This window comes from Orcinus orca, chromosome 4, assembly GCF_937001465.1.
Source record: "Orcinus orca chromosome 4, mOrcOrc1.1, whole genome shotgun sequence".
NCBI lineage: Eukaryota > Metazoa > Chordata > Mammalia > Artiodactyla > Delphinidae > Orcinus > Orcinus orca.
Genome location: NC_064562.1, coordinates 68,413,159 through 68,424,662, shown reverse-complemented (window position 1 = coordinate 68,424,662; position 11,504 = coordinate 68,413,159). Strand labels below are relative to the sequence as shown.

Here is an 11,504-nt window from a genome sequence, read left to right as displayed (position 1 = left end):
GGCCTGTGACCAAGAAGGGAGATAAGAGCAGATACTGACAGGGATACAAGATGTTCTGAAGGGTAGAGGACAGTATATCATCCTCAAACAATGGAGAAGTGCTATCCCTTCACAGAGAGGAGTAGGCTCAGGGGAATCTAGGAAATCAAGATTTTCACATACATTAACTATTTCTCTGTCATTCTGCTCTTTCTCAACTAGGGTCTTGATCTTTGAAAAATTTAAAACTAGGTTGGGACTTTAAGTAGAACTGGAAATATTTTATTTCAAAATGACACTGATTTTTTTTCCTTCTGCAAGAGATGGGAATTTCTTTATATGCTGCTAAGGACGCTCCTCTGGCTTTCTCACTTAGCCTTAATATGATGGTTTAGAGTCCTCATTCTGTCATTATATTTGCCACAGAAAATATAATGCAGAAACAAACATGTACCTTCATTTATTCTTAATTTCTGTTTTTCTCATATTTATCCAGTACCTGATATATCACAACCACTAGTAACTATTCTTCCAAAAGTATATGGTCCCAATTCACCATGACTAAAAGTAGTAAAATATTCACAGTTATCACAGTCCAGGTATTATCTGTGTACAGTGGAGTATTAGAAAAGTCCCTTTTTTACTCATTACATTTTCCCTCAAGTATTTGAAAAGAAACCTTATTTTTTGTGTTTGTTAGAATTCATACACACACATATATATGTATAATATATAAATTTCAAATTAAAAAGATATATTTTGTTAAGAGTAGTGAGGAGATGGAAATATGATAATTTCTCAATGAAAGTTTATCAACCATTAAAGAGTTTGTACAAGTAACCTAGAAGTCCTTGACACTCTGGACTTTGTTCCAATTTGACATTGATCCACTATATTAATATTCTTTGGGCTTGTTTATTTAAAGAGCTACATATGTACTGTGTTTTTGATAAATCATAATATCATTGTTACATATTGCTGTATAACCAACCATTTTTTTTAACATCTTTATTGGAGTATAATTGTTTTACAATGGTGTGTTAGTTTCTGCTTTATAACAAAGTGAATCAGCTATACGTATACATGTATTCCCATATCTCCTCCCCCTTGCGTCTCCCTCCCACCCTCCCTATTCCACCCCTCTAGGTGGTCACAAAACACCGAGCTGATCTCCCTGTGCTATGTGGCTGCTTCCCACTAGCTATCTATTTTACATTTGGTAGTGTATATATGTCCATGCCACTCTCTCACTTTGTCCCAGCTTACCCTTCCCCATCCTCATGTCCTCAAGTCCATTCTCTACGTCTGCGTCTTTATTCCTGTCCTGTCTCTAGATTCTTCAGAACCATATATATGTGTGTGTATATATATATATATATATAATTTTTTGTTTGTTTAGATTCTATATATATGTATTAGCATACGGTATTTGTTTTTCTCTTTTTGACTTACTTCACTCTGTATGACAGACTCTAGGTCCATCCATCTCATTACAAATAACTCAATTTCATTTCTTTATATGGCTGAGTAATATTCCATCGTCTATATGTGCCACATCTTCTTTATCCATTCATCTGTTGATGGACACTTAGGTGGCTTCCATGTCCTGGCTATTGTGGTATGTGACTCTTTTTGAATTATGGTTTTCTCAGGGTATATGCCCAGTCGTGAGATTTCTGGGTCATATGGTAGTTCTATTTTTATTTTTTAAGGAACCTCCATGCTGTTCTCCATAGTGCCTGTATCAATTTACATTCCCACTAACAGTGCAAGAGCGTTCCCTTTTCTCCACACCCCCTCCAGCATTTATTGTTTGTAGATTTTTTGTTGATGGCCATTCTGACTGGTGTGAGGTAATACCTCATCGTAGTTTTGATTTGCATTCCTCTAATGATTAGTGATATTGAGCATCCTTTCATGTGTTTGTTGGCAATCTGTATATCTTCTTTGGAAAAATGTTTATTTAGGTCTTCTGCCCATTTTTGGATTGGGTTGTTTGTTTTTTTGATATTGAGCTGCATGAGCTGCTTGCATATTTTGGTGATTAATCCTTTGTCAGTTGCTTTGTTCGCAAATATTTTCTTCCATTCTGAGGGTTGTCTTTTTGTCTTTTATGGTTTCCTTTGCTGTGCAAAAGCTTTTAAGTTTCATTAGGTCCCATTTTTTAATTTTTGTTTTTATTTTCACTTCTCTAGGAGGTGGACCAAAAAGGATCTTGCTGTGATTTATGTCATAAGGGTTTGGCCTATGTTTGCCTCCAAGAGTTTTATAGTGTCTGGCCTTACATTTAGGTCTTTAATCCATTTTGAGTTTATTTTTGTGTATGGTGTTAGGGAGGGTTCTAATTTAGATCAATGGAACAGGATAGAAAGCCCAGAGATAAACTCACATTCACATGGTCAACTTATTTTTGATAAAGGAGGCAAGAATATGCAATGGAGAAAAGACAGCCTCTTCAATAAGTGGTGCTGAGAAAACTGGACAGCTACATGGAAAAGAATGAAATTAGAACACTCCCTTACACTATACACAAAAATAACCAACCATTCTTAAACTTAGGGTTAAAACAGCACCATATTATTTGCTCATGACCCTCTGGACCAGCAATTTGGTCTGGGGTCAGGGAAGTGTTATCTTTGGAGCTTCCCTGAGCTTACTCTTCAGTACAGAGTTAGCCATCAGCTTAGCTGGAGCAGAATGATACAAGAAGGCATCAGTCACATGGCTGGAGTTTGGCAGATTAGTAGGAAGCTTTGATTTTCACTTTCTTGTGGCCTCTCCAACAGACAAGCTTGGACTTTTTTGAGATGAGAGCAGAATTTTATAACACCTTGCATGTAAGTTCTAGGCCTAGGTCACTTCTGCTTCTATTGAATTTTAGAACACGTCACTAGTCAAGTCCATATTCAAAGGGTGGAGAAGTAGCTTCCACCTCTTGATAGGAGGAGATACAAAGCAAACAAAGTCATTTTTAATGCCCTACAGTAAGAAACTCATTAAATACAAAATCACCAAAGCTAGGTTCGTTTGATTTATTACAGGAAGGGTGTAGAGTACTTTGACTGGACTTTATTACTGCTTCAGAACAGGGAAGTCAAAGGAAGATAGTTAGGGTGTTGGGACCTGGTTAGTGATATCAAGGAAGACTTTGTAAAGAACAGGTTGTGACTTGACAAGCTTTATGACATAACTTTGTATTGCTGGACATGGTGAGGTGAAGTCTTGAATCTAGGTTATTAATATTATTGTTATTATTTTCATTATTATTATTTGGCCAAATGTCCTATATTTATTCACATATGAGCTGTGTTTAATATAGTCATGATGGATATAGTGCATAACATCTGACAGCAGCAAGACCTTTTGAGGAACTGAATATCAACTACATTATATCATGCAAATATCTATACACACAGAACATTTCTTTTTTAAAGTACATAACATTATTAAAATGTAAAATAAAATATATAAACACAAAAAAAGACAAGAAAAAATATAATTCTTCCAGAGAACTACAAATGGAAGAGTCAGTAGAGTAACTCTGCTGCACTTCAATAAAGTGGAACTACCAAGAATAAACGTGTTTATTGAAATAACTGAACTAAACCCTGGTAGCTCAGTGCTTAATCTAACAGCCATTTGTAATACTCAGACTGCTGCATTGTCAAAGCAGTTGTTGAAGTCATGCACACCAACTCAAAGTACCAGGATATTTGGCAGTGGCATCCAGAACAGGAAATGCAAACTCTTCCAACAGGAAAGGATTAAGTCAGTTGTGATATTTTTACTGTCAAGGGTCAAGAGAAATACTTTATACTGTTGATTGTTTCTCTAATATTGAATAAATTACATGACAAAACTTGCCTCTATAACTTTGCTTTAACTACATATTTGTAACTTTTACAGTAGTCCAGCCCTTTTATAACTTTATCTCCTGTGCTCTTTAAACCAGCCTTGCAAATTGGCGCAGAAAACAAGTCCCCATTTTTCTTATATAATACCATTCTTCCCCATTCCTCAAGATTAAATTAAGAAAATCTGCATTCTTTACTGGATTATTAGTCTAAGTTTTTCTCCACCACTGGGGAAAAAAACCCCAAAAACCTACTTGTAAAGCTGCTTTAAAAACTGTTTGGTGTGTGGATTAAAGACCTAAATGTAAGGCCAGATACTATAAAACTCTTAGAGGAAAACATAGGTAGAACACACTTTGACGTAAATCACAGCAAGATCTTTTTTGACCCACGTCTTAGAGTAATGAAAATTAAAACAAAAATAAACAAATGGGACCGAATGAAACTTCAAAGCTTTTCACAGCAAAGGAAACCATAAACAAGACAAAAAGACAACCCTCAGAATAGGTGAACATATTTGCAAATGAAACAACAGACAAAGGATTAATCTCCAAAATATACAAGCAGCTCATACAGCTCAATATCCAAAAAACAAACAATCTAATCAAAAAATGGGTGGAAGACCTAAATAGACATTTCTCCAAAGAAGACATACAGATGGTCAACAAACACATGAAAAGATGCTCAACATCACTAATTATTAGAGAAATGCAAATCAAAACTACAGTGAGGTATCACTTCACAGCAGTCAGAACGGCCATCATCAAAAATTCTACAAAAAATAAATGCTGGGGATGGTGTGGAGAAAAGGGAACCCTCTTGCACTGTTGGTGGGAATGTAAATTGATACAGTCACTGTGGAGAATAGTATGGAGGTTCCTTAAAAACTAAAAATAGAACTACCATGTGACCCAACAATCCCAGAACTGGGCATATACCCTGAGAAAACCATTCAAAAAAACACATGCAGCACAATGTTCATTGAGCCAGGACATGGAAGCAACCTAAATGTCCATCTACAGATTAATGGATAAAGAAGATGCGGTACATATATATAATGGAATATTACTGAGCCATAAAAAGGAATGAAATTGGGTCATTTGTAGAGATGTGGGTGGACCTAGAGAGTGTCATACAGAGTGAAGTAAGTCAGAAAGAGAAAAGCAAATATCATATAATAATGAATATATGTGGTATCTAGAAAAATGGTACAGATGAACCAGTTTGCAAAGCAGAAATAGAGACACAGACATAGAGAACAAATATATGGATACCAAGGGGGAAAGGGGTGGGGTGGGAGGAATTGGGAGATTGGGATTAACACATATACATTATAGATACTATATATAATATAGATAACTGATGGGAACTTACTGTATAGCACAGGGTACTCTACCTAATGCACTGTGGTAACCTAAATGGGAGGGAAGTCCAAAAGAGAAGGGATATATGCATGTGTGTGGCTGATTCATTTTGTTGTGCAGTGGAGGCTAACATAACATTGTAAAGCAACCATACTTCAATAAAAATTAATGAAAAAGATGAAATAAAAACTGTTTGGTGTGGCCTAAAAAAAACTGTGAGCAGAAACTAACACAACATTGTAAAGCAACTATACTCCAATAAAAAATATAAAATTAAATTAAATTTTAAAAAAAGTTGTGAGGAACCTATCTCTGCAGCTGTGTTTCAAATGTGCACTTTTATACTAAGAGTAGGCACACTGAGGATAATGTTAAGGTAATGAAGCTTTCTTAATGTTATTGAGACCCATAATCACTTATAATTTATGTAGTAAATTTAAAAGTTAAAAAACACATTCTAAATTAGTTTCTAATTAATTCTAAAATTGTTCTAATTTAATTCTAAAGATTAAAAAGGGAATATCTTAACCTGTAATTAGTTAACAAACTAATATTTTTAATATTTGCAACATCCAAAATGGTTTAGTTGAATTTAGGAACTTCCACTGTTATTAAGAACTCTGTTTTAAAGAAACAGTAAAAGAGGAAATTAACCCTAAAAAACTCAAAACATTTTCCACCAGATACTGATATAAACATGTAACAAAGATTATAAAATGTTATTCATTTAAATATATACAAACTCTTTTAAACTCAAATACTGTTTTTAACTCATCAAGTACATATATAAGATGAAGAAGGCACATTGAAAGAGAATATACTGCAGCAGCCTAGACCATACTGTTAACTCGAATAAGCTGCAATTTTTTTGCAACAAAAATGCCTTGCCTTTTTCATTCCAACATGGACAGAGATTTTCCTTATAGGCATGTGAAAATTAATAAAGAGCAACTTCATTTAAAATGGAGTCAGAGGTCAGAAGGGAGAGCTCTCACACAGTACCACTTGGTCAATAACAGGAAGGACTCTCAATTACAGACCCCAACAAGAAGAGTCATCAACAGTTAAGAATTGTCAGTTACAGGTCTCAACAGGAAAGATGTACATTGCATCTCCTTCAGAAAATTGAACACCCCAGCAACTAAGCCGGTGAGAACATTTTCGCTCTGATTTCTCACTTTTGTCCAATGGGTTTTCCTTCAAAACAATCCCTCCCAACTTCTTCATTTTTCTCTATAAAATGACATTCCTTCCTTTTTCTCTATAAAATGACATTCCTTTCCTTTGTTTATTGGACTTGCCTATGGCTTTTCCTATAGCCTGCTTGTCAGGAATTGTAATTATTTGCTGTTCCCAGATAAACCCATTTTGCTGGTTAAATTCCTGGCTGTTTTATTTTTTAGGTTAACAGACAACTGTAGCTATTTCTCAGTTGAACTCATTATTTTGGATTTAATAAAGATCATGTCATGTGTCCACATGTGAGTATTTAAGGCAGCGTCAGCTGCAAAATGTTTTGCGCACACTTCGCTTTATCTTTCTGACACTACACCATCAGATGATTTATCCTTGTGCCTAGGTTTGTTCTCTTGTGGGTTATCTTCCCCACACCCATTCTGTTTGGACACTGGCTGAAGTTACTTCAATTTGTTCACTATGCAGAGCTGCCTGAACAGAGAGACTTGGGACATATAACAGAGGCCACATTTGGGCACTGGTAAGAAGAATCATTCAATTTGTGTTACAGGTTGTTGTCATAGAATTGCAGGAGATTTTTCATTATGAAACTGCACACAGCACATTTGTGAACCTTAAAAACATTTCTCTTTAGCTTTTCCAGTGACTGGGTAATAGTTCCTTTGGGAGATATAAAGTCTAAAACTGATTCTGAAACCAAGCAGGACCTTGGGGGGCTTTCCCCAGGATAGAGAACCCCATGACCCCTGCCTCTTGTTTGTAGAAAAACTGTTGGCCTCCTAGGCCTTCCTTGAGTTCCAAAGAAATTCAGTCAGAGAAGTGAGAAAATGCAGAAACAAAGGAAAACAGTCAAGTGAGACAAAACAATAATAGTTTAGACATAAAACAAATTCAAGGACTTTTAGCTCCTCCTCAAGGCTATAGATCATACCCTGAGACATATCCTTGAGTTGTTTTGCAAATATTAAAACCCTCACCGGGTGGAAAAAATTAACTGCATATTGACCACCAGCACAAAGACCACCCCAGACCAGGTGAAACCAGAAGGTTGAAGAATAAGATTCCCAAAACATCATCCTGCTACCACACCAACAACTGATAAGAGAATTGTGCATGAGCTGATCACACACTCTGCGATCCTTTCCCTCATACTGTTTTTATTTTCCTTTTTTTAAAAAATAAATTTATTTATTTTTGGCTGCATTGAGTCTTTGTTGCTGCATGTGGGCTTTCTCTAGGTGTGGCGAGTGGGGGCTACCCTTTGTTGCAGTGTGTGGGCTTCTCATTGCAGTGGCTTCTCCTGTTGCAGAGCACAGCCTCTAGGCACATGGGCTTCAGTAGTTGTGGTACGTGGGCTCAGTACTTGTGGCTTGCAGGCTCTAGAGCACAGGCTTAGTAGTTGTGGTGCATGGGCTTAGCTGCTCCGTGGCACGTGGGATCCTCCCAGACCAGGGCTCAAACCTGTGTCCCCTGCATTGGCAGGTGGATTCTTAACCATTGCACCACCAGGGAAGTCCCATAATCTTTTTTAAAAACCGTTTTCTGAAAGTCATTAGGGAGTTCAGGTCTTTTGAGCATTAGCTGTCTCTTCTCCTTGTTTGATGCCTTGCAATAAATGCTGTAGTCCACTTCATCACCAATGGGTGTCAGTAGATTAGCTTTTCTGCACATCAGGTGAATGAACCCAAGTTTTGTTCTGCAACAGTTTTTCCATTTTCTCCTTTGGAGTGGAAAACTTGGCATCTTCTTTTGTTTCTGTTTTCTTCTCATTTGTCACTTCTGTTCATTATTTTTTTTAGAGTCTCTTGTTACAACTTTTTAGAGTACTTATATGCAATTATGTATTAGAATGATAATTTGTTTATTTAAAAATCTTCAGCAACAATTATTTATAGATGTTATACACTGTGCTGTGCATTGTGATGACTGAGAGACAGTTCAGAAAGAATCCCTGCCTTTTTAAGTTTATAGTCTAAAAAAGAAGATAGAAAAAGGAAACAGGCAAAAACCAAGGGAAAAATGATCATAAATGCTGTAAAAGAAACAAACAGGTTTGGAGAAGTGAGACCAATTTAGGTAAAAATTGTTGAAGTGGAAGTTTAATATCTGTCACCTCCTCCTATAAATGACTTTAATTTCCATGAAAAGAGGTGTCAGTACCTAACAGACTGTCTATTCCACTGTAAGTGCAAGGTAAATAAGTTGAATGAGAAAAATGAATGAATGGATGACTTACATTTATTAAATGTCTACCAATTTCACTGAACTGAGTTCGTTGTGTACATTATCTCATTTTATCCTTATAGCGACCCTAAGCCATCCAGATTTTATAGGTAGTAATATTTTTATAGGTAATATGTATCTTGTCCAAAATCAGAGAACTTGTTACATGCTGGGCCATCTGATTCCAACATGGAGATGTGTGGCCAAGGTAATTAATCATTAGAGGTAATGGTTCTATAAAATTAGACTTATTCAGTACATAATAATATTCTTACTTCAGTCCTGTTCCATTTATTCTGTGCATTGACTTTTATTCACTTAAATTTTACATTTGAATGTAAGTAAATAATTGACTTTTATATGTATAATTTCTCCAAGATAAACATTTAAAAAACACTCTTTAAATTCAGTCATCATGTCCATAAATATTCTGTTATTCAAAGATTATATTGTGAGTTAATCTCTAACAGCTCATATATGAAATAAAATGGGAGGGAGAGAGAAGAAGAAAACGGTTAGTATATACAAATAACACATACATGTAACAAGAAAAGAGAAAATATCAAAGATACTTTAGTCCCCATTTCTGTAAATTGGTTATTATGTCATAGTTGATATCTGTGGTTTTCTTCTTTAGTGCCCATCTCATACTTCCTTGTCTTCAGCCAGAAACTTCTCTGGGTTCTTTACCTGGAGGGGTGATCCAAATCTCCACTCCTACAAGGTGTGCTTCTTTAACCAACTTGCCTTATTTGGTTGCTGTTAGTGTTCCATTAAGATTTGCAACTTGGTTTTGAAGCAAAAGAGGCATTCCGGAGAATCCCCTGAGTTCGAGACATCGTCCTATTTATCTCCATTTTGTCACAGCAGCTAAACTTCCCCTTGATAATCAGAATGAGTCACTCCATACAATAGATTAACTTTTCTTTTTTTTTTGCCTTTTGGTTGAGAGGCAAAAAAAGCCCCAAGTGACTAGGTGGTAGTCTCATCTTCCAATTCAGTGGAACCATTATTGAGTCCCCTGGTGGAAATCAAATAAGAAGAACAAACCTGACTCCATATTGGACCCTTTCCTTTAGCTCTAACCTTTGTGCTCTGTTGCCTGTGCTTAGTGATACTGGCTCTGTCCCTTTGTAAAAGAATGTTGCCTATAGCCTGGAATATACATAATAGCCCTTTCTCAAGGCTCTGCCTCCCAGGCTTGATCTTTAAAGGTATAAAACTTTTCATTCACATAGAGATAAAAAGTTGCAAAACAGAGAATAATATTTGTCTTTTTGGAGGTTTATAGGAATATTGTGACTAGACCTATGTGGACAGGTGCAAGAGCAAAGGATTATCACATCCCCTCTGGGTCTGGCCAGCACCAAGAAGTTTGCACCAACCAGCCACATCCAATTCTCTTTCAGTATAAAAGAAACCTGAATTCTAGCTTGAGTAAGATGGTTCTTTGGGACACTAGTCCACCATCTCCTCAGTCCTTGCCCCAACACGTCATCTTTCAATTTGTTGGCCTTCTGTGTGATGAACAGTACAAGTTTGGACTTGGTGACAGAAAGGTTCCCCATTGAGAACTGAGGTCAGTCGATGGAATGGGAAGCAAAAATTCTGCAGGTGTAAGAGTATAATCCCACTTCCACTTCTTGATTCTGGCACTTACGTATGCGGGATATGGGGAGATATCACTATATAATAGTCTCTGAATTAAAGCATACACTGCCTACTATAAAACAAACAAAAAATCTTTTCAGGGTGTTGCCTTCCAAGTGTTGCTGTAACTCATCAGTGAGCCATTCCATCTTTCAATTAGGCTAGCTACTTCTGGGTGATGAGGCATATGTTAAAATCCATTGTAAACCCCATTCACTCTGTGCCTTGTCTATTCACTCTTTCCATGATGTCTTTAATGAGTGGAAGCTATTTGTTTTAATGTGCTTAAATTTATCATTTTTTCTTTTTTTATGATTAACGCTGTCATGGTCTCTATCATGTTCGCCATTGGGTCTGCATACAGCAGAACTGTTACAGGTGTTTGTGTAGGTGTGACTCTCTCCAGGTTCCTGGGAGGACTCCTACAGGGTCACTGAGTGGGTCCTTGGGCAGGCAGAACTAGCCCTGTACCACAACTGAGTGAGGCTGGAACAGGGTCACAGAGCTGCTTTTAAGGTTCACAGCCAGGTCCAAGATCTGAAGGCCTGCCTCTGGGGGCATGAATAAGGGTGTGTCCTGCCAGATCCCTGGGCAGGCATGACTGTGACTAGGAGGGATTGGAGCTGAATCAAAGGGGTTGCAGGACCTGCAGTTAGGTTGAGGTCAGGGAACCTGCCTCCAGGGGCACAGATGGGCATGACTCCCACTGGGTCCCTGGGCTGGCAGGAGTACATATAGACCACAGCTGCAGCTAAGGTTGGTTAGTTGAGGGGCTGAAGCTAGGTTATAGGGCTGCTTCAGGATCTGCAGTAGGGACCAAGATCGGCAGACCTGAGGCACGGGCAGGTGTGGCTCTGAGTCCTTTGGTGAATGATGCTAGTAGCAAGATGAAGGCCAATCAGGGCTCTAACCAAATCCATAGGAACATGGGGCTGTTTCCAGATCTGTAACTAGGATCATAGTTGGCCAGCCTACCACCAGGGTGCAGACCTACCAGACCTACCTTATTAAATGCAGCTCTATTTACAGTAGCCAGGACATGGAAGCAACCTAAGTGTCCATCGGCAGATGAATGGATAAAGATGTGGCACATATATACAATGGAATATTACTCAGCCATAAAAAGAAATGAAATTGAGTTATTTGTAATGAGGTGGATGGACCTAAAGTCTGTCATACAGAGTGAAGTAAGTCAGAAAGAGAAAAAGAAATACCATATGCTAACACATATACATGG

General features: G+C 37.4%; 1 pseudogene; it reads right to left on the bottom strand.

The window, feature by feature from the left end:
* Positions 1–6,618: 6,618 nt before the first annotated feature.
* On the bottom strand, positions 6,619–8,168 carry LOC101274581 (zinc finger protein 532-like; annotated as a pseudogene).
* Positions 8,169–11,504: the final 3,336 nt, after the last annotated feature.